At 44.3% G+C, this 20,770-nt stretch overlaps 1 long non-coding RNA gene across 1 annotated transcript; it reads left to right on the forward strand.

Annotated features, from left to right (window-relative positions):
* The first annotated feature begins 1,003 nt into the window (after positions 1-1,003).
* On the forward strand, positions 1,004-19,341 carry LOC111187487 (uncharacterized). The gene is made up of 4 exons (XR_002648155.2): positions 1,004-2,615; positions 5,132-5,335; positions 7,271-7,492; positions 8,668-19,341. It is a non-coding gene; the product is annotated as an uncharacterized LOC111187487 (long non-coding RNA).
* Positions 19,342-20,770: the final 1,429 nt, after the last annotated feature.

A 20,770-nucleotide genomic window follows, 5' to 3' on the forward strand; every position in this document is an offset into this window, starting at 1 on the left:
TAAGATGAAAGTTTATAGTGATACAGGCCTTCCTCTAGAAACAAGGAAAATCTCAAATAAACAACCTTACATACCATCTAAAGGAATTATAAACAGAAGAACGAACAAAGCCCAAAGTCAGCAGAAGGAAGGAAATAGTAAAGATTACAGAGAAAATAAAATAGAGACCAAAAAAAAAAAAAAAATTAGAAAAGGTCAATGAACCTGAGCTGTTTTTTTTTAAAAGGTAAAATCGATAAGGCTTTAGTCAAACTCATTAAGAAAAAAAAGAGAGAAGACTCAAATGAATCAAATAAGAGATTAAAGAGGAGAAATTACAGCTGATATCACAGAGATATAAAAAGTCATAAGAGAATACTATAAACATATGTCAGCAAATTAAACAACCTGGAACAAATGGATAAATTTCTAGAAACTAACAATCTTCCAAGACTGAATCTGGAAGAAATAGGTAATCTAAACAGATTACTCATTAGTAGTGAAACTGAATTAGTAATCAAAAAATTCTCAGCAAACAAAAGTCCAGGACTGGATGGCTTCACATAGGAATCATATTTGCAAATGATACAACTGATAAGGGCTTAATATCCAAAGTACATCTCAGACAACGATATCGAAAAAATCTGATTGAAAATGGGCAGAAGACCTGAATAGACATTTTTTTCCAAAGAAGAAATACGGATGACCAACACCTCACACCTGTCAGAATGGTTATTGTCAAAAAGACCACAAATACCAGATGTTGGTAAGGATGTAGAGAAAAGTGAACCCTAGTACACTATTGGTGGGAATATAAGTTGGTGAAGTCACTGTGTAAAACAGTATGGATATTCCTCAAAAAACTTAAAATAGAACTACCATATGATCCAGCAATTCCACTCCTGAGTATATATCCAGAAAATATGAAAACACTAATTTGAAAAGATACACACCCCCCGGTGTTTATAGCAGCATTATTTACAATATCCAAGATATGGCAGCAACATAAGTGTCTGTCAACAGATGACCGAACAAAGAAGAAATTATTTATATATATATATATAGAGAGAGAGAGAGAGAGAGAGAGGGAGAGAGAGAGAGAGGGAGAGAGAGAGAACAATATATATTGTGTGTATATATATAGAACAATATATATTGTATGTATACATACATAAAATGGAATATTAGTCATAAAAAAGAATGAAAAATTGCCATTTGCAATAACATGGATGATCTGGAGGGTATTAGGCTTAGTGAAATAAGTCAGACAGAGAAAGACAATACTGTGTTACCACTTATATGTGGAGTCTAAAAAATAAAACAAACAAATAAATAAAACAAAACTGAAACAGACTCACAGACATAGAGAATAGACTAGTGGTTACCAGGCGGGGAGAGAGAAGGGGGGAGACACAAGATAGGGGTGAAGGATTAAGAGGTACAAACTACTATGTATAAAATATATAAGCAGCAAGGATATATTGTACGGCACAGGGAAATACAGCCGTTATTTTATAATGACTTTAAGTGGAGTATAAATATAAAAATATTGAATCACTGTGTTATCCACCTGAAACTAACATAATATTATAAATCAACTATACTTCAATATAGAAAGAAAGAAAGGAAGGAAAGAAGAAAGAAAGAGGTAGCTTCTTGGACTTCCTGTGTTGTAAAGTTATGCATTTTATTGTTAAGTTCCGATTATTAAGGTATGTAATTGTTGTCCCACCTTAGATAGATGGCTGGCCCTTTTATAAACAACAGGGGTGGATGATTAATTGTTAACTCTCTGAAACACGCAGTACGCTTAGCAAATAGTACTCCTGGCTGCCTGCATTTATGACAGTCTCTTCTAGATAGGAGTAATCACAAGTAATATATGACCAATGTTAATTAAAGTTATGTTTGTAATTTAGGACGGGCAGCAGTGCATCCAAGAACAAGTAATTACCTCTATTAATTCCACTGAGTGGCATCAGCTAGGGTAGGGGAACTGGTCACATATAGCCCCCTGGGTCCCCTCCAGTCTGTTTGCTTCCCGGTCACTATTCGTCCTTCTGTACCCGTCTGCTCTGGCGACCACAACAAAGTACCATAGACTGGGTGGCTTAAATAACAGAAAGTTATCACAGTTCTGGAGGCTGGGAGGTCCAGGATCACGGTGTGGCAAGGTAGGTTTCATTCTGTGGCCACTCTCCTTGGCGCGTAAGTGGACACCCTCTCCCTGGGTGCCCACACGGCAGAGACAGAGAGAGAGCAAGCTCTTGGGAGTCTTTTCCTATAAAGGCACTAATCCCATCGTGAGGGCCTCATCATCATGGCCTAATCACCCTTACCCAAAGACCATCACGTCGTGGACGAGGGCTTCAGCATGTGGATTCTGGGGGCAGAAACATTCAGTCCACGGCACTAGCTGAGTGATCTGAATTATCACAGCATCAAAGGCTCATGCACTTGGACGCGGTGGGGAAAACAGCCAGCCTGAGTCAGTGTAAAGTCCAAGTTCTAGAAACTTTAAGGAATGCTGTTTAACATGCAATAACCAGCGTTATGTCCATCAGGAAACACCAGCTGGAGTGAGGCAGGTCGCTGTGTATTCCATGGCCTTGGAGTCACCCTGTCTTATCAAGCAGGTGAGACGTTTTTCATGCATCTCAACTATGTTATCGATCTGTTTAGTCACTGTAGTCGTTCCCAGATACAACCATCACCTACTTCCTAACCATGGACTGAGAATAAGTATATTTCATCACTGTCCTGTATTTCTACCTTCTGAGTGTATTCCCTCTTCTGGGACATTTAACTTGCCCTCATGCTAGAGATTATAAATATCAAATAACAAAATAAGAATGAGATAGTGGATGACAAAACATTCTGTGGTCTCTCCAGTTAGACACATAAGGGCTTCTTGGTAGTTGGTCAGAGTATAATTCAAAATTTGACTTTGGCCTAGAAGCTCTTTTTAGTTTCAGTCTGGTTACTGAGGCTTACGTGCTTTGTGATGCCTTCTCACCGAGTGAGGACTTCCTGTACATTTTTGGAACTTGTCCAAGATGCTGCTTAGCCTTGGATTTCAGTATGCCGTTGATAAAGGCAGCTTCAACAGCTCTTAAGCATTAGTGCTTAGGCACTAGGTCAGCTGCCATTCATTGGGCAAATCATACTCTAACTTGGTTGTTTGAGGGCACGTTTCTAGTAGCCCATCATATGTGAATGTAATATGTGCAAAAAGTACCCATCTTCTCTTCTAGGAAACTCCACAGCCTTGTTATTTGGAAAACTTAAGCAGATATGTATGGTTTTTTGTTTTTTCTAATGCGGTACGCGGGCCTCTCACTGCTGTGGCCTCTCCCGTTGCGGAGCACAGGCTCCGGACGCGCAGGCTCAGCGGCCATGGCTCACGGGCCCAGCCGCTTCGCGGCATGTGGGATCCTCCCGGACAGGGGCATGAACCCGTGTCCCCTGCATCGGCAGGCGGACTCTCAACCACTGCGCCACCAGGGAAGCCCGATATGTATGTTTTTGATTGCGTGACAGAAGGAATCATGTTTCTAATGTTGTGACTCTGACAGGACAGGAGAGGGAAGCTATTATCGATTGAAAACTTGCTATCTGCCCATTATTGTGCTGGGCTCCTTCACAAACTACGCTTCCAGTTTTTAGGGACAAGAAAATTGAGGCTTGGAGAAATGATTAAATTACCCCAAATCATAGCACAGGTTAGAGCAGACACAGATTTCAAACCCAGGTGTTTTGAATGCAAAGTGAGAGAGCTTTCCTCTGCACAGTGGTTCTCAACCTGGCTGCATGTTGGAAATACCAGGGTGGGAGGAGCCTCTAGAAAGGTGACCAGCACCAGGCTCCACCCTCAGCAATTTTGATTTATTTGGCTTGGAGTGGGGCCTGGACACTGTCATTTTAACAAAACGCCTCCCATCCAAGTGTTTCTGCTGTGCGTCTGGTGGAGATCCACCGCCCTCTCCCACTGCTACTTCACAACGAATAGTATTATTTAACACCATAAGCGGGTGAAATTTTCAAAAGGAAATGATGTTTAGCAATTTGAAAATGGGCTGGTGGCAAACAATCAGAACGCTTCTGTACTTGTGTCCAGACCACCAGATACATAACTGGAGCCCCAGGTAACCCCAGAACTGACCTGCTGTGTCACAGGTGACAGAGAGCAAAGGTGCAGCCACTCTGGCTTTAAACCTCCGCGGAAGCAGGTCACGTGGAAGACACATGCTCAGAATCTGCATCACGAAGGGGAAATTCTGTGTTTGGTTTCTGGACAAAACTGGAGCATACACATGGATTATAAGACAGGTTCATACAGTTATTCTGAAGGTAAATGAAATAACAGGCATGAGTGGACGTTGTGAACTACAGGACACTCTACAATAATTATTAATTTCATAAATCACAAAATATTAATGAAAGTAAGTTCATTTTTCCACGACATTCACTGATTTGTCTCAATCCTGTTATTAATGTCACCTACAAATTGGCACCTGCCATCTGCCTCTACGAGGATTAAATCATGAGCCCCTGCAGCAGCTGACCTTCAACACCCCCTGCAAGGAGCTCAGGGTGGAGAGCAGGAATGAGGTCCTCTGTGCTCTGGGAAAAACTGGCAGAACAGGTCCTCAGATAGTTAAATATTTTCAGGAGACAATTTTATGAGCCCAATTCTTGTATCTCCTCCTATCTAGAAAAGCACTAAGATCCTTCATAGTGACGTCTGTTCCTTGTGACTAGCAGCAACTTTCAAGAGACAGCAGAATCCCCCCTTCACAAAATCACACATACCCTGACCTTCCCCCTGCCTCTTTGGAGCTGTCTGTCTCTCGGGCTACAGTCCTCATTTTGCCCCAAATAAAACTTAACTCACAGCTCTCATCTTGTGCGTTGTTTTCCAGTCGACATTAACTATTGTTTTTTAGGAAAGGAATGCAGTGCTTGGGGAGCAGCATGTTTGAATCTTGGAGGGGGGAAACGAGGAGGAGGGAGATCGTGGTCCGGGGGAAGCCGGGTCAGTCGGCTTTCGCTGCGTCCTCTGAACCGTCCAGCTCCAACCTAGGATGAAGACATTGCCAATGAGTGACCTGAAAAATGCGTCGTTTACCATTAACAATTTGTTATATTTCAGACATGAAAGATAATTATTCTAATCAGCTAATGATCAAATCAACTGAGAAATGGAATATTTCCTGCCATATCAGTAAACAAAGGACGTCACAGTCATTGGAGATCGCAGCCACCTCTGATGGTGAGCTGGTGAGCCCTGAGGGAACTCAGGAAGGGAAAGAATACCTGCCACCTAGCAGCCATCACACTGCAGCCACTCCCCAAGGTGAGCCCTGGGGAAACTCAAGATGGGAAAACCCTGAGGGAACTCAGGATGTGAAAGCACAGGACACGGCCCCAGGTGGCTGAGGTGCACATCAAAGGAATGATTTCAGTGAGCCCAGACTCTTGCATCTTCCCATACAGAGAAATGCGCTACATTCCTTAACTTGAGATACCTGGTTTCCTTTAATTAACAATAATCTTTTGATGTTCTGACTACCTGCCCTTTGTTGCAAAACTTCTCTATAACCTGGGCCCCCCCCCTCTCTTCCTGGGAGCAGTTCTCTAAGGGTTCCTTGAGATGTTGCTTCCCGGGCTTGAAGTCCTAAACATTCCCGCTGAATAAAGCATAACTCTCAACTTTTAGGTTGTGCATTTAATTTTTTAGTCAATACAACTAAGGAACCCAAGTATAACAGATTTTTGAAGCCAAAGAAAAAAGGAAAATATTAAAAGCAAAAATCTGGAAAATGAGGCAAAATTCATGCCAATTTATTTGAATTAGCTAACTTTTTATCTCAGATATGAAGGCGGTAGTCCTAGATTTAAATATCTTTTAAATGAGATATTCAGAAGCAGAAAGAAATCCCATAAACTGGCTGAAGCAGTGAGTGTGATGTATGACATCAAGGCTGAGACAAAGCAAGGTAAGGTCAAAACTGACCTGGAAGAAAGTCATCTGATTAAATGGAGTTGGTGGCACCCATCTACTTCGGCAGTAGGTCAGAACGTTTCCATCTCCCAGTGCTAATTTTTCTCCTGGCACCCCTCTCGTACTGGCATTGTAGTCCCGACAGTAAAGAAATGGCGATAAAACTATGGATTCCAGGCTGAGCATGCTGATTTCATAGTATGTTGAGGAAGGGAGCAGAAGGGAAGATTTATTTTCAAATTAGTTTTATAAAATAACGCAGGTAATCTTAGACGATCCCTAATACCTTTTCCCGCAAAAACATTCTTTGAAATTCCCTGAAATGTAACTCTGTTCGTTGCCTCCTTCAGAGAAGCTGTGCGTATGGTCTTCCCCTCATGCAACAGACTCAAACCCTTTTATCACCACAGGCAAACTCATGGGGAGTTTGCTTCTCAGATGACTGGAATACATTTGAAAAAACAAAACAAAAAAAGCTTCCCGTCCGGGCACTTGCAGGAGATGTTTGCACTTTAGAAAGTTTTACAATCAGAGTACACGCTGTGTGTTTGCTGCGTCAGCTGGTAACCTCCCTGCCACCTGGAGCTCCAGGTGGGGGATGGAGTACAAAGGAAGCCAGCTGCGGCGTGAACTCCCAGAGGCAGCCGGCTTTCAGGGAGCTCCAGTCACCATGGCCGAGCTTTACTGCAGTCCTCATCTTCCCTGATTTAGTTTGAAATGAGCAGAAAGGGGAAAGAAAAGAATCCTCATGAAAGTTTTCCAAAATCTGGGGACTGAGAATTATCCTAGCAAGCGTTATTGGGGGCGAAGGGGTCAGAAATCAAAATGAGGAGCGTGCTTTTGGGTAGCGCAAGCCGCGGTCATCTTTCGCGCAGGTCGCCGCGGGAAACAGGTTGAAAGCTTTGTTCGTGAGCAGGGAAGGGAAACAACTGCAGGGTCGTGGACATCTTTCTAAGTCGTGTTGAGCCAACGAAATTGTTTGAGGGAGAAACAGTGCTCAACTGGAAGCTGGAAGGACCAAATTTCCAAGGCATTGCAGACTAATACTTTTTGTAAAATACAATGAAAAGAACTATTAGAAAAGAACAAACAGAAAGCCATAAAATATAAGCCTACTGATCTCATGCTTGGATGTCAGGGTAGTTCAGATGCTAGAAAGGCTTCCTAATGCCTTCTCTCTGTTTTGTACTTTTCTCACCATGATAACTACAGCGCTTGGCATGGGGGGTGGTCCTTGTTTTGAGGGGCACTGGCTTAGCTTCTCCACAACTTCTTCTCTTCCTTTAGGTCTCAGTTGAGATGTCCCTGCCCCAGAAGCCTTCCTCAGTGTCCCAAGACTGGCCTGGTCCCTCTCCTGTGTGCTTCCCTGGCAGGCTGTGCTTTTCCTAAACCTCCAGGGATTATGTTTTATTTACCTTCCTATTTCCGCGGCTGTTGAAACCTGGTGCACAGCTGATGCTCAGTAAATGTCGTCTGGATGTATTTCTTTCAAGTCAGGAGAGAATTAAGGTGCGTGTTGCTCAGTGCCATTATTACTGAACTTGGCGTCGGATCATTCCTGCCATTAGCTAGATTTATTGCTCTGTTGAGAAGAATGCTTCCTTGGCAAGAAAACAGAATGAATAAACAGCAGTGTATTTAGACTCTGGGCAAGTCATATTCATAGAACTTACTCATCAAGTGGGTTTTATTCCCGAGCTTCAGAAGAAAGATTGAAGGTTTAATCTGTATCCCTTTCTCAGAAGTGGATGTATATATCTTTGGAAGCTTTTCCTATCTTTAAAATGTATTGCGTTAGAAGATTTGTCTTTGACAAATCATGATTCTTTTGACTCACAGAGTTGCTCAGAGTATAAATTGATGTGTGCAACAGTTTCCCCCAAGGGATAAGGAAATGCCTCATGCCTCACCAAAGGAATAGATAAGATTTTCCCTTCCTTCTTTCCCTTAAGGATAAAGGGGAAATGTGAAAATATGGTTTCTATTTTATGAATGGAGGTTTTGCACTTCCTTGGGGAGAAGAAAGGCTCCCTCCCACACACACTTAACAGAACAGGTCATTGTTTGGGTAATCAAAGGAAAGAAAACACAGTTCTCTTGAAAGATGATCAAATTGTTTTTCTCCCCTTGGGGGGTGGGTCAGTTATTCCATAGCAATTCTGACCAAATCAACATTAAAGAAGCACCCATGGGCCCCGCCCAGAGCACACTGTCTCTCGGCTCTGCTCTGAGGGTGGAAGTGGCTGTCCTGTCCTCTCCGGGATGTCCTCACCAGGGACATGGACCCTCAACTGGCCCCATGAGCCTCTTGCAAAGCCACAGTCTTCCTTTGTTCGCAGAGGAGGGGACAGCACTGAGGTGTCTTCATGATGCCGAGCATCTGGGGATAAAGCAGGAGTCTCCTGTACCAGTGGGAAATTAGTCCAGTCTAACCACATGGACCTGGTGAGCTGGAGACCTGCGGGTGGAAACCCTGGGGCTGTGGATGACGTGAAGCCGGGCGTCTGCCCCCGAAGTGTGCACCTTGCACAACCTGGAGACCGAACACACAGCTTTTCTTCCCATATGCGGAGCGATTTCTGAATGTGCAGAGACCGTTGTGCTTGATAATTTAAGCATTTTAAGAAGAATTATTGAACACGTCTCAAAAATTTTCACATGAAGGTTTTTTTCTCAATCAACAGATGACGAAAACGCCACTGCTGCGATCACTGTGAGTCTGTGAAAAATGTGGAGATTACGAAGGGCCCCTGAGTGCCTGGGATTGGAAGCTGAGATGTGCACGGCCTGGCTTCTTCTCTGCACCTACACAGGTGCGTGCAGGGCAGGGAGGGAGGGGCAGTCAGGTCACAGCAGGATCCGGGCATCCCTGGGTCTCCCCATCGAGATGCCATCACCACACCTCCCTGATGACCATGCCAGCTGTAATACCTACCATGGAGGAGAGTCCGCATCAGAGAAAAGGAAGGGAGAGCGGCCGAGAGCGGGACGGACCTCTTCCCACCAGTGCTTGGAGTGGCCCTCAGGGAGGAGCTTCAGCCCCCACATCCATCCTGCCGGAATAAAAAGTATAAGGGGGAGAAAGAGAAGAAGAAGAGGCCTCACCACTTACGTTTTCAAGGTTAAGCCCGATTCAAAACTGACCCTCGCAGGCCACGCCCCCTTTTCCTGTGGCTGGATCCTTGCTAAGAGGTCGGGGAGGGTGACAGCGCGGAGGGTCGGGGCTCGTGGGGCAGAGGCCTGGCCAGTCTTGTTCAGCTCTCCTATCCCAAGAGCTGAACCCTGATCCTGACATAAGGGCGGCCCAGAGTTAATATTTGTTGCAATTTTGAGTGAATGAATGTCCTCTTTCTCCTGAAGGCTGACAGAGACCTCTGACCACAGATTGATTACTTGAGTTTTGCCTAAATGGCTTTCCTTCACCCTGACTTGACGCCTTCCATTCACAGCACAAGTAAGGTTACTCATTCATGTTAAACACAAGAAAATTACAGAGCTGCAGGTCAGCATCTCTGGAGAGATTCTAAACAATTCTAAAGATTCTAAACGCGATGGGAGTCTCTCTGCCTGCCCTGTATACATAGCAGATCCGTTGATACGGTTCCCAGGCTGCTAGCAGGCATCAAATCCGATGTCACGCACACACACTTTTCCGTACAAGGGGTGTTTGCACAACAGTACCTGAAGGCAGGAAAAAGCAAATTCATTGTGTGACATGAAAGGTCCACTTCATATTCATCATTGGGTGTGTGTGCGTGCATGTGTGTGTGCGTGTGTGTGCGTGTGCATGTGTGTGCGTGCATGCGTGTGTGTGTGCGTGCATGTGTGTGCAGGTCGTCCACCTCACGAAGGTCTTGGTGAACAGAGTCATCTTGGGCCCCAGTCATGGGTACTGTGTTCCTGCCCCATTTACAGGGGTCACTTCCCCTCCTTTCACTTATTTTTCCCTCTTTGCTTCTCATGTTCATGTTCCCTCTTTTCCTTTCATTTTAATTGTTCTTTCTCCTTTTCTCTATTCTGTTTCCCTTTCTTTTTACTTTCAGGTCTGGTCTGGAATTCCCTGTTTGCCCCCCTCTTCTGTAAACCCACACGAAGCTCGACCGTGAGGGGGAGTCTCCACTGTACTTTGGTTTGAGCCTGTTTAAGACACCCACTTCCCGTGAAGGGCCAGGGATGTCCTGCCTGACGTTATGTCGAGGTGGAGCTATTTGTTTTATCATCGGTTCTTCCCACTGGCATTAGAAGCTACGCGGGGGCACTTTCTTGAGCTGTGCCTGATACGTGTAGAAACTGAAGAGTATTTGTGGAATAAATGAATAGACACCGAACGTCTGTGTAGGTAGAACAGGGTACGTTTCACAACTTGATGTAAACAGTTGTCTCCACTTGCGCCAGCTGAAATGAGGACCCCAGGGGCTTTGCAAAGACGGGCTGAATCTCCTGAAAGCAAAAGCCTTACATTCCTTTCCACTCTACCCCCAGGGACTTGCTGGGATTTCTCCAAATCCACAATGTGTTGTTGTGCCAGGCCCTGACTGTTTATCTCCGTGATGAATACTTAATACAAATGGCAAGCCATCCCGAGGGCAGCTGGCATCCATACCCACTGAGAAGGCCAGCAGTGGAGTGTGAAACACTGACGTCAGAGGCCATTAATGCAAATGAGAGCAAACACTGTTCATCAAGGTCTGATGTGTGTCTCCAGGTGGGCCGACCACTGTGCCACCTGTTTACAGACACATGCTGCTAGCCAGCCGGTAAAAGCCTGTGAGATCTGTGTTTCTGCATTAGATTAGTCTCAATTAGTAAAGCTAATGTGTGCAGGAATATTGAACATTTTATTTTAATGGAAAGCATCCTGCTGGGTGAGAAGTATGGTTTCTATCTGGAGCCCCTTTTTTTAGCACAAGCTGTTGGTTCCCTGTCTTGAAAGGTTAATCACAGGTTTATTGCAATCAAAACACTGATGTCTACTTTTTTTTTTTGCATTTCTTACAAATCGTTAAAAACCTTGATATTCATTTCCTCAGTGATGAAGCTCCATCAGGAAGGTAATGACCTAATTTGTGAGTTTGAATTTTATCTTGTCTTCTGTTGAAGCAACAGAAGGGAAGTTGCTTCCTCATGAATGTTTTCTATGGTGTGAATAGTTTCCATACAAATAAAACAGGAAATACAACCAGGCAGCAGCGGTGATGGCCTCATACTCCTTGCTCTCTCATTCCTGTACAGTTGGCTCTGTTTTATTATTGTGCCTGCGGCCTGGTTTCCGGGGGGAGGCCCTGTGTAATGGAATGCCGGTCGAATTCCAGCTCCCTGTGATTTAGCGGGCAGCTTTGTTCTCGAGAGGACTAGACACAGGTAATGAGAAACTACATTTTATTTACCGGCTGATGTTTCTGTGTTGATTTTTACGGGGGTTTAGGTTTTCAGCCATCACTAAACTTCACAGAACTAGCGACTCATAACTTCACATCTTCCCAAGGGTCATCACAGTGAGAGGCTGATAGGCGGGATGTGACAGGTAGAAATACACGTCAAGTATATGGCCATCAAAAGAGAATATCTCAGTATTCAAGTTCAAGATAAAATTAAATTTAAAAAATCAAGATAAAATCAAATGTCATAAATCAAAGATAACCTTTTATTCTCATCCATCATATTATGAAAATAATAATGATTCCTGGTTGTGTTTATCAAAAAAAGATGTAAAAAGTGAAAAAAAGTAGTCTGATGCTGGAGCTCAGGAGGGCGTGCAAGAGAAAAGCGACGCGGTGAGCCCCTGGGCTCAGGGTTCCTGGACGTATTAGACCCCAATCCACTGCTCTTTGTCGATGGACTCACATTTCAGTTGTGGATTTGACTCCCTGACCTGTAAGCATCTCTATTCTTTGACATACTACAGGGGACGCAGTGGGCAGCAAAGGACATGTGACAGTGGGTCTCAACTGTGGTTCTCTGGTTCTTACCAAGGTCCCCAGACTCATATGTTGAGACTATAATGGCCAGTGTGGTGGTGCTGGGAGATGTGGCCTTCGAGAGGTGAGTAGGTCACGAGGGAGGAGCTCTCCTGATGGGATCAGCGCCCTTGCAAGGAGGAGAGAGCTGGTTTTCTGCCTCTCTGGTCTCTGCCATGCGAGGACACAGAGAGAAGCGGGCAGTGTGCAAGCCGGGGAGAGAGCCCTCCCCTGAAGCCCAGTCCACTAGCACCTGGGTCTTGAACTTCCAGCCTCCTGATCTGTCCTACAGCATTTGTTATGGCAGCCCTAGCTGACTATGGGGTCCCACATCCCAGAAGCACCTGGCCTGGTAGAATCTTGCGTGGCCCACAGCGGGTTCAGTTATGGGAGAGTTGGGGGTGAGTTTGCACACTTACCCGTGTGGTAAATGCTCTGTACGAGTGGAAAACACACGGTGTTATCCACCATGGACCCAGAGGTGGGAATGGCCCCTCTCACTGTCCTAGCTGTTAGCCCACTGGAAGAATGTTCGATTCCTTCCCACACCTTGGACTTGTGTGTGTGTGTGTGTGTGTGTGTGTGTGTGTGTGTGTAGGATCTGACCCCTAGGGAGGAACTCGTCCACCCAGGAATATGACCGTCCTTTCCTTGAGCTGGAAGCTGAGACCATCTCCTGGCCGTTTCGGCTTCTTCGGCTATTGAACCAACAGAGAGAGAAGAGGGTGTGGCTGTGATGACTGTGGGGTCGATCTCAGTTACTGAAGGAAAGTTACGTTTCTGTTATACAGTTTACACGAGGAGGACCATGCCTGGGTCAGCGCTTTACTGGGGAGTCTCTTATTACTGCCTCGTCGAAAAGTGCTGGTCTGTGAAAACCTGCGGCCTACCCAAAAATCAGACCTGCAAGGATTCAAATACCAAAAGAATAAAGGTTTGATGCATCCTGCTGGGCAAACAGTCCCACACAGCTACAGTGCAGGAAAAGACAGAGAGCAAAGATTGGGTGTGAGAATATGGAGCTCTACACCAACTTACGCTTCATGAACAGCTATAGAATTGGGGCTCCCAGAGCTTTGCTTCCTGTTAATTAACTTTATTCCCCCCCTCTGTCCCCCTGCTACTAGTAGTGACTTTTAGATTTCAAATGTAAGTATGACAGAATCAACATTACCTCGAGAAACCCCTGTCAGCGTTGCTAACTACCCCAGGGACTTTGCTGTACCTCAGGGTTTCCCTGCACCCTACCCACAACCTTTAAATATTCGCTTACCTATGCTCTCCTAAAATTACCCAGTTTGAGTGTGTTGCATCTTTCCTGCTTGGATTTTAATTAATATACCCTTTAAATAAATAATTCAAGATTCTTTAAAAATTTTTTTCTGATGCATGTTTCATCACAATTATATTCAGTACTTATGTAATGCTTTTTTACGACACAAAATATTTTATGCACATTACCTCATGTGTAACACTCACACCAACATTTTGAGAAAGGTATTAATGTTACTGCTTCTTAGATTTAAAAAATGAGGGTAGAACTATCAAAATATTCACACTCGCAGGCTTGAAGAAGCAGAGGTGGGGTTGGATACTTTTCCTCCGGATCCTTTCCATTATGCAATTACTGTTTCACGGACGACAGTGCAACTGCTTTTTAAAAACTTATGTACAGGAAACTTTACTTCCTCTTGGTGTACAGTTACATGAGTTTTAATACATGCATAGAACCATGTGACTTGCACCGCAATAAGAATAAGAAAATTTCCATCATTTCCCCAAATTCTCTTATATTTCTTCATCGTCAATCTGTCCACCATTGTTCATTTCTTAAAAAAATTATCTTTCTCCATGAAATTGCCTTTTCAAGTTTGTCAGAAAACAATTGATCATCTTACCACGAATCTATCTTTGGACTCTATTCTGTGTCGATGTTTTTGCTAATACCACACTCTGGTACTAGAATGGGAGAGGGGTGGGGGGAGCGGGAGGGTTGTGAGGGAATTGGGCGGGGCGTGTGACAGAAGCACGAGGTGTGGACCTCAGAGGCCTGCCTGGAAGAGGGAGCCTGCGCAAAGCACGTGAGCCAGGTGGGAGTGCGGGAGCACAGGGGTGGAAGAAGCTGGGAGAGAGCGCAACTGAGTGCGAGCGAGCGAGCTAGTGAATACAGAGCCCCAGCTGCCTGCTTGGGGGACGTTTCCAGTCCAGGCGCATCCCACTCCCCGACGTGGCTCCACCCGTATCACGTGTTGATTGCTGGTGGTGTGAGTCCTCCAACTTTATTCTTCTTTGAAAAGGTTGTTTTGGCTGTTCCATTATTTCCTTTCCTTTTCCATATCAGTTTAGAGTCAGCTTATGTGTATTTAAAAAGGCGCTGCTTGGATTCTGATTGCATCTGAGCTAACCTATGTATAACTTTGGGGAGAATCGATATATCATCTCTATTATCATAATTTTTCTAACCCATGAACACACCATATCTCCCCAATTATTTAGGTCTTCTTTGATTTCTGTTATCAGTATTGCATAGATTTTAGCATGTAAATCTTGTACATATATTGTTTTATTTATTCCTAAGTATTTCCTTTTGGCGTTATTGTAAATGGTACTGTTTTACTAATTTTAGTTTACTGTTGCTCAATTTATAATTGTTCAAGTGTACAGAAATATGGTTAAGTATTGTATGTTGGCCTTTTTTTTTTTTTTTTTGTATGTTGGCTTTGTATCCTGCAGCCATGCTAAATTCATTTATTCTTGGAGATTTTTGTAGATTCCTTGAGAATTTCTACATAAACAGTTATGTTTCTGTGAATATGAACAGTTGTATTTCTTTTTTTTCATTCTGTATATGTCCTTTCTTCTTTTCTTTCCCCTTCCTTCCTTCCTTCCTTTCTTTCTTTTTCTTTCTTTCTTTCTTTCTTTCCTCTCTCTTTCTTTTTTCTCTCTCCCTCCCACCCTCCCTCCCTCCCTTCCTTCCTTCCTTCCTTCCCCAGAAATAACTATGTTGAATAGAAGTGACAAAAGTGCACAGTCTTGCCTCTTTCCTGAACTTAGGGGAAAAGCATTAAGTATGTTTTAAGCTGTAGGATTTTTGTAGATTTTCTTTATCAGATTAAAGCAGTTTCCTTCTATTCCTGATCTGCTGGGGAATTTTTATTGTGAAAGAATATTTAATTTTCTCAAAAATTTTTTCTGCATCTATTGAGATGATCATATGCTTTTTCTTTTCAGTCTGTTAATATGGCAGGTAACATAGATTTATTTTCTTAGTGAATTGACCCTTTTAACATTATGGAGTGTCTCTTGTTTTCCCTAGCACTCTTCCTAGCTCTGAAGTCTATGTTTTTTCACTTTAATATTGCTATTCTAGTTTTTTTTTAATTAGTATTTTCATTGCATTTTTTTGTTTGTTTTTCTTTTATTTCAACATATCTATATCAATGACATTCCAAGTGGATTTCTGATAGTGTTTCTGGCATATGGTTGCATGTTTCCTTGGTTTTTTAAATTCAGTATGATTGATATTTTTAGAACATTTACACTTAATGTAATTATGAGCATGGTTGGATATAGTTCTACAATTTCATTATTTATCTTGTTTGATCCCTTTGTTTTTCTTCTATCTTCTTTGTCATGGTATCTTTTCTATTCTTTGAATATTACTTAGTATTCCATTTGAATTTATCTATTGGCCATTTGTATCTTTTTGAACAGTATGTTTAGTGGTTGAGCGAGGGATTACAATATGCAAGTTAACTTTTTTTTTTTTTTTTTTTGCGGTACGCGGGCCTCTCACTGTTGTGGCCTCTCCCGTTGCGGAGCACAGGCTCCAGACGCGCAGGCTTAGCGGCCATGGCTCGCGGGCTCAGCCGCTCCGCGGCATGTGGGATCTTCCCAGACCCACATGGGACAAACCCATGTCCCCTGCATCGGCAGGCGGACTCTCAACCACTGCGCCACCAGGGAAGCCCGCAACTTAACTTTTAACAGTCTACTTAGAACTACTATTTACTGCTGCAAGTGCAAAGCAGAAAACTTGCACCCATATACGTCCATTCCTCCTCCCTTATAATTTACACATTTATTGTATCCACACACATCGAAAATTCTACCGGACAGTCGTATAACTTCTGCTTTCAACTGACATACATATTTTACAGAACTTAGGTGAAAAATCATCTCCTTTTGTTATATTTACCCAGATATATGCCATTTCTTTTGCTCTTCCTTTGTTCCTAAAGTATTAGATTCCTCTGATATCATTTCCATTTTGCCTAAAGAGCTTCTTTTACCATTAGTTTCGGTGCATGGGACTGACAACGGTTCCTTTTAGTTTTACTTCATTGAGGATACCTTTACTTCGCATACATTCATGATGAGTATTTTCATAGAGTTCTGGGTTGACATTTGTGTTTGTCCTAGTCTGTTGATAGGGATGCTATTGGCTAGCAATGCCTGGTGTACTCACCAGGGCAGTCACTCTCCAAGCGAGCCTCTACAGGCATTTTCCCCATCAGGGCCAACTTTGTGCCTGGACCAGCCCTTGGTGTTCTTATTATGAAGGCACAACACAGTTCAGCAAAAATCATTAGGGAACGTTGAGGATTAAATGGTATGACTCACAGGTCCTGAAGGGTACTTATTCTCAAGACTTGGAGCTTTTGGACAGTTTGCTCTGACGAGTGAGTGACATAATCAGATCCGAATTTCTGAACGCTGTCTCTGCTAAGAGCCCAGGGTATAGATCTGAGAAAGTTGAGGCTGGAGAGAATGTCCCAGGTGCATGGATGTGAAGTGGAAGTAAGTCAGTGGCGGGGATGGAGAAGCAGGGACAGGGGAGGAACCCAGGGCAGAAAGACCGAAGGGGCTTGGTGACTGCACGGTGATTGGTGACCCAAGGCTCTGACTGGGGGCTTGGGTGGGTGTGGCTGCCATACATTAGGATAGACTATCCCGGGAGAAGTAAGTCCACGAGCTCTGCTTTGAACAGGAAGTATCTGAGATGTCTGTGGAAGTTTTCAGTAGGAATAGAACTGAGAAATCTGGATTAAAAATCAGGATTTGAGGAATATTGTGGTGTAGGTGGTTGTTAAAACCAAAAAGGTGGATGCAGTGACCTAGTGAGGATATTTACAAGGAAAAAGGGCAAAGGCAGAATCCGGTATTTAGGAAGCTCTGGGCGGGGAAGGGGCTTTCAAAGGAGGCCCCACAGCACGGGGCGTAGGATGGACACAAAACTAGCAAGAGAGCCAGGAAATGGTGCGGTCAGGGGGCGCGAAGGGGGAGGGGCTGCGGGAACTGGGGCGGGCGCGGGTGGGCGGCAAAATGCAGCCCCTGAGGAGGCGAAGTCCCCAGGAAGGCAAAGCCTGAATTTCAGTATGATCAGATTTGGCTGAAAGGAGGCTGCTGGTGACCGCAGCGAGAGGCGTTCGCATGGCGCGTTGGGGCAAAAATGAGATTCTGACCGATCCAGGGCAGAGAGCTAGAGAAACAGAGCCAGGGCTGTGCGAGCCTTTGGGGCTTCAGAGCGCAGGCGGAGGCGAGGAGAGAGCTGGACTCCCCTCCCCCTGACCCCCAGCTGAGCAGGCACTCAGCGACCTCGCCCCTCCCTCCGTCCCCGTCCACCCTGTGGGGCAGCATCACGTTGCTCTTTCTGAACCATCATTCTTAGGTTTGGCGGTGCGGTCCTGGGGCTTTTCTTTAACCTCTCTGGCCCTCAGATTCTCATCTCTAACAGCGACGTCGGGAGTATTTAGTAAGTTAAAGATGTGTGGAGGGTGTAGCCCCGAATCTGGCTTGGAGTGATGGCTTAATAAATCGTAGTTATGTTTTTAATTGGTGTTTTTGTTATTTTTTACAAGGAATAAATACTAGCTACTATTGGCTATTGTGGTCAGTGGATTATTATCTTGCTGCATGAAGTAAAACCCTAAACCTCCGAGCTTGCCAGTGGAAAGAGACTCCCTGGAGGAAGGGGCAGTTAAGTGAAGCCCACTTTTCTTGTCCCCTGAGCTCACCGCCAGCACCACTTGGCCCCCGGCAGGAGCAGATTGAGGGATATCGCTTGTACCTTTAACACTTGCGCCAGGAGTGGATGCAGAAGTTCCTGATCCCTTTAGCAGAGACAGTATAACCTATGAAAACCTTTTCACCAGAGGAGTAACAGAGGGGAAATTATGAGAATTCCCCCTTATGGGAAATTCTCCTTCCCCTAGGACTTCATGCTTCCTCAGCCAGGATCCTTCTATCAGTTTCTAGGCATCTTAAAGTCCTTTTATTTTCCATCGTAATCCACTGAAACCTTTGCACCTTCCGAAAATGCTTCCTCTGTTTAACTTTCGGTCCCTGGTTCTCCTTTAAGACTTTCTTTGTGGTTTTCTAGATTGGAACTTCGCTATGAACCCGCAGAGCCCGGCTTCTTTGAAAATCTTGTTCTCCCTCTTCCAGACTTTTTCTTTGAAGCCAGAACCTTCCCCCCATCATCCCTCTTCTTGTTGGATAATCAATAACGGACAGGACTTTCTGCAGCTCCCTCACTCCCTGAGGACTTAGCCCAGGGACTCCCAGCCTTCCTCTGATGCCCTGCCTCAGGCCTCCCGCTTCCAGAGCCACGTTGCGCATGTTTAACAGCGCAGAACTTTGGCACGACTTTTTAGCCTTGGCATTTACATTGAAACAGTGCGCAGCCCAGTTGTTTTTTCAAACGCCAGCCTTTCCTGCCATCTGTCTGGGAACCATTCTTCTACTTGGAGACTGCAGACACTGTGCAAACTTAAATGAACTAAAATCACATCTCCAAAATGAACTTCCGTCTTATATCTGGAGATGTACATAATCTTTTCTCATAAGCAAAATAGGCTTATTTTTACAGGTAGCTCCCAGAGAAACCCATCCCTACAGCCTGATGCTAACACTTAGGTGTCATAGTATCGCTTCCTGTTTTTTATACTAGTTTCATAATCTGTAGAGTAGAAAATGAAAACAACAACAGCAACTCAACCAAATCCTGTCCTCTCAGTCTGCCTATTACATTTGGGATCAGCAGGTATCAAAGATAATTAATATAGGCTGAAAGGTGATCGTCTGCACCTGCAAATTTTGAAAGTGACTTGAAGCCGTTTGCACAGCATAGGTATTCATGCTCACCGAAAGCTTTCCTCTGGAGAGTGTGTGTCTGTAGACCGTCTTTAAAAAACACACCCTGCAGAAGAAACCCCCTTTTGAAGAGAGTCCTTTTTTTGCTGCTCTGGAAGAGCTGAGTTCAAAATGTATCCCAGTGAAGCAGGGGGCTCCTTCCCCGAGCAGCTTGGCTTCTCTGCTCTGGGCTCCCTGGAGCTAAGATGCTGCTCTGGGCTAATGCAGCCCTAGCTTCTCTCCGTCCTGCTCCACTGCCCTCCTGTGGGCAGCGCTCACCCAGGGGTTTTGGCCTCCATCCTGGGAAGTCACAGAGGAGGACAGATAAGTCCATGTGACGGCGCTGCCATTTAAGTGTCTGTCCCCAGGCAGGTGATGAACTTATTAAGGGTTGGCTCTTTCAAAGGCGCCCCAGGGACAGCTCTCTGTCTCTCTGGCTTCTGTGCTCAGAATATAACAGTCAAGCAGCCCCTGATCAGCCAAGCTTCTGGTTGTGCTCAGTGTGTCCTCTGTTTCTGCCTACACAGCAGGTCTGCTGGGTGAAGTCTTAGGGACGGAGGCGGCTGCTCCGACATCTATTCAGGCAGGTCCTTCTTCCTGGGACTGGCTGACGTCAGGGTGAGCAGAAGAAAAGCAAATTCAAGAGACTGTAAAGCAATGCAGTTCGGTGAAATGCTTAGAAGTAGAGACATTAACCTTACCAACTCGAGTTAGAGTTTGGGGCTCTTTGGGGATTTTTGGTTAATATCCCGTCTCCTCCAGTGTCACTGCTTAGCGCTGTGGTAGATTTCTAGCAGTCACAGTGGGTATATTGTTGTGAGAACCTCACGAAGCCATAAGCGTATGAGTTTCCGCAGAAATATTGCTTCACATTTTTTGAAATGAGTCAAGTGTCAAAAAATACATCCAGGGCTTCCCTGGTGGCGCAGTGGTTGAGAGTCCGCCTGCCGATGCAGGCCCCGGTCCGGGGGATCCCACGTGCCGCGGAGTGGCTGGGCCCGTGAGCCATGGCCACTGAGCCTGCGCGTCCGGAGCCTGTGCTCCGCAACGGGAGAGGCCACGGCAGTGAGAGGCCCGCGTATCACAAAAAAAAAAAAAAAAAATACATCTAGTATCATCATAACGGCACAACTGGCCACAGAAGCAGCTAAATCCCGAATATTCTCTCCTTTTAGATTAATGTTTCAGTTTCTCAGTAAATTACCCTGTGGAAGGAAACATATTGTTGCCGTCCCCGTTTTCGTTTACTGTCAAAAAGATGATAGTCTAAGACTTACAAATAACTATAGGTTTTATCTTGATAGCTTTATCCTTATAGCTTTATCTTTTTGCATTACTTAGAAAATACAACAGGTTAATTGTACATATTGAAGTATTCATATATTTATAGTTATATATTTCTGTGGTTTCTAGATGAGATTACAGTAGTAAAGGCTTTTGTGTATGATTCTTATAGCAAATTACATTTAACAAAAGAGTGGCATTTTAATATAGTAGAAAATTGATAGAGGACTAAAAATTAAGACTAGTCACAACCAAAGTGGCTGATGGAATTAAAAAGAAACTTGCAACTTCTATTTGTCAAATGGTAATTGACCATGTAATCTTTTTTTTCTCATGATAATTATTTTAGTTTTTGCTTTTATTTATTTTTGAATTGAAATATGGTTGATTTACAATGTTGTGTTAGTTTCAG

The sequence above is a fragment of the Delphinapterus leucas genome, chromosome 13 (genome assembly GCF_059928025.1).
Source record: "Delphinapterus leucas isolate spDelLeu-1000000601 "Yukka" chromosome 13, BTC_Dleu_Yukka2, whole genome shotgun sequence".
NCBI classification, from domain to species: Eukaryota; Metazoa; Chordata; class Mammalia; order Artiodactyla; family Monodontidae; genus Delphinapterus; species Delphinapterus leucas.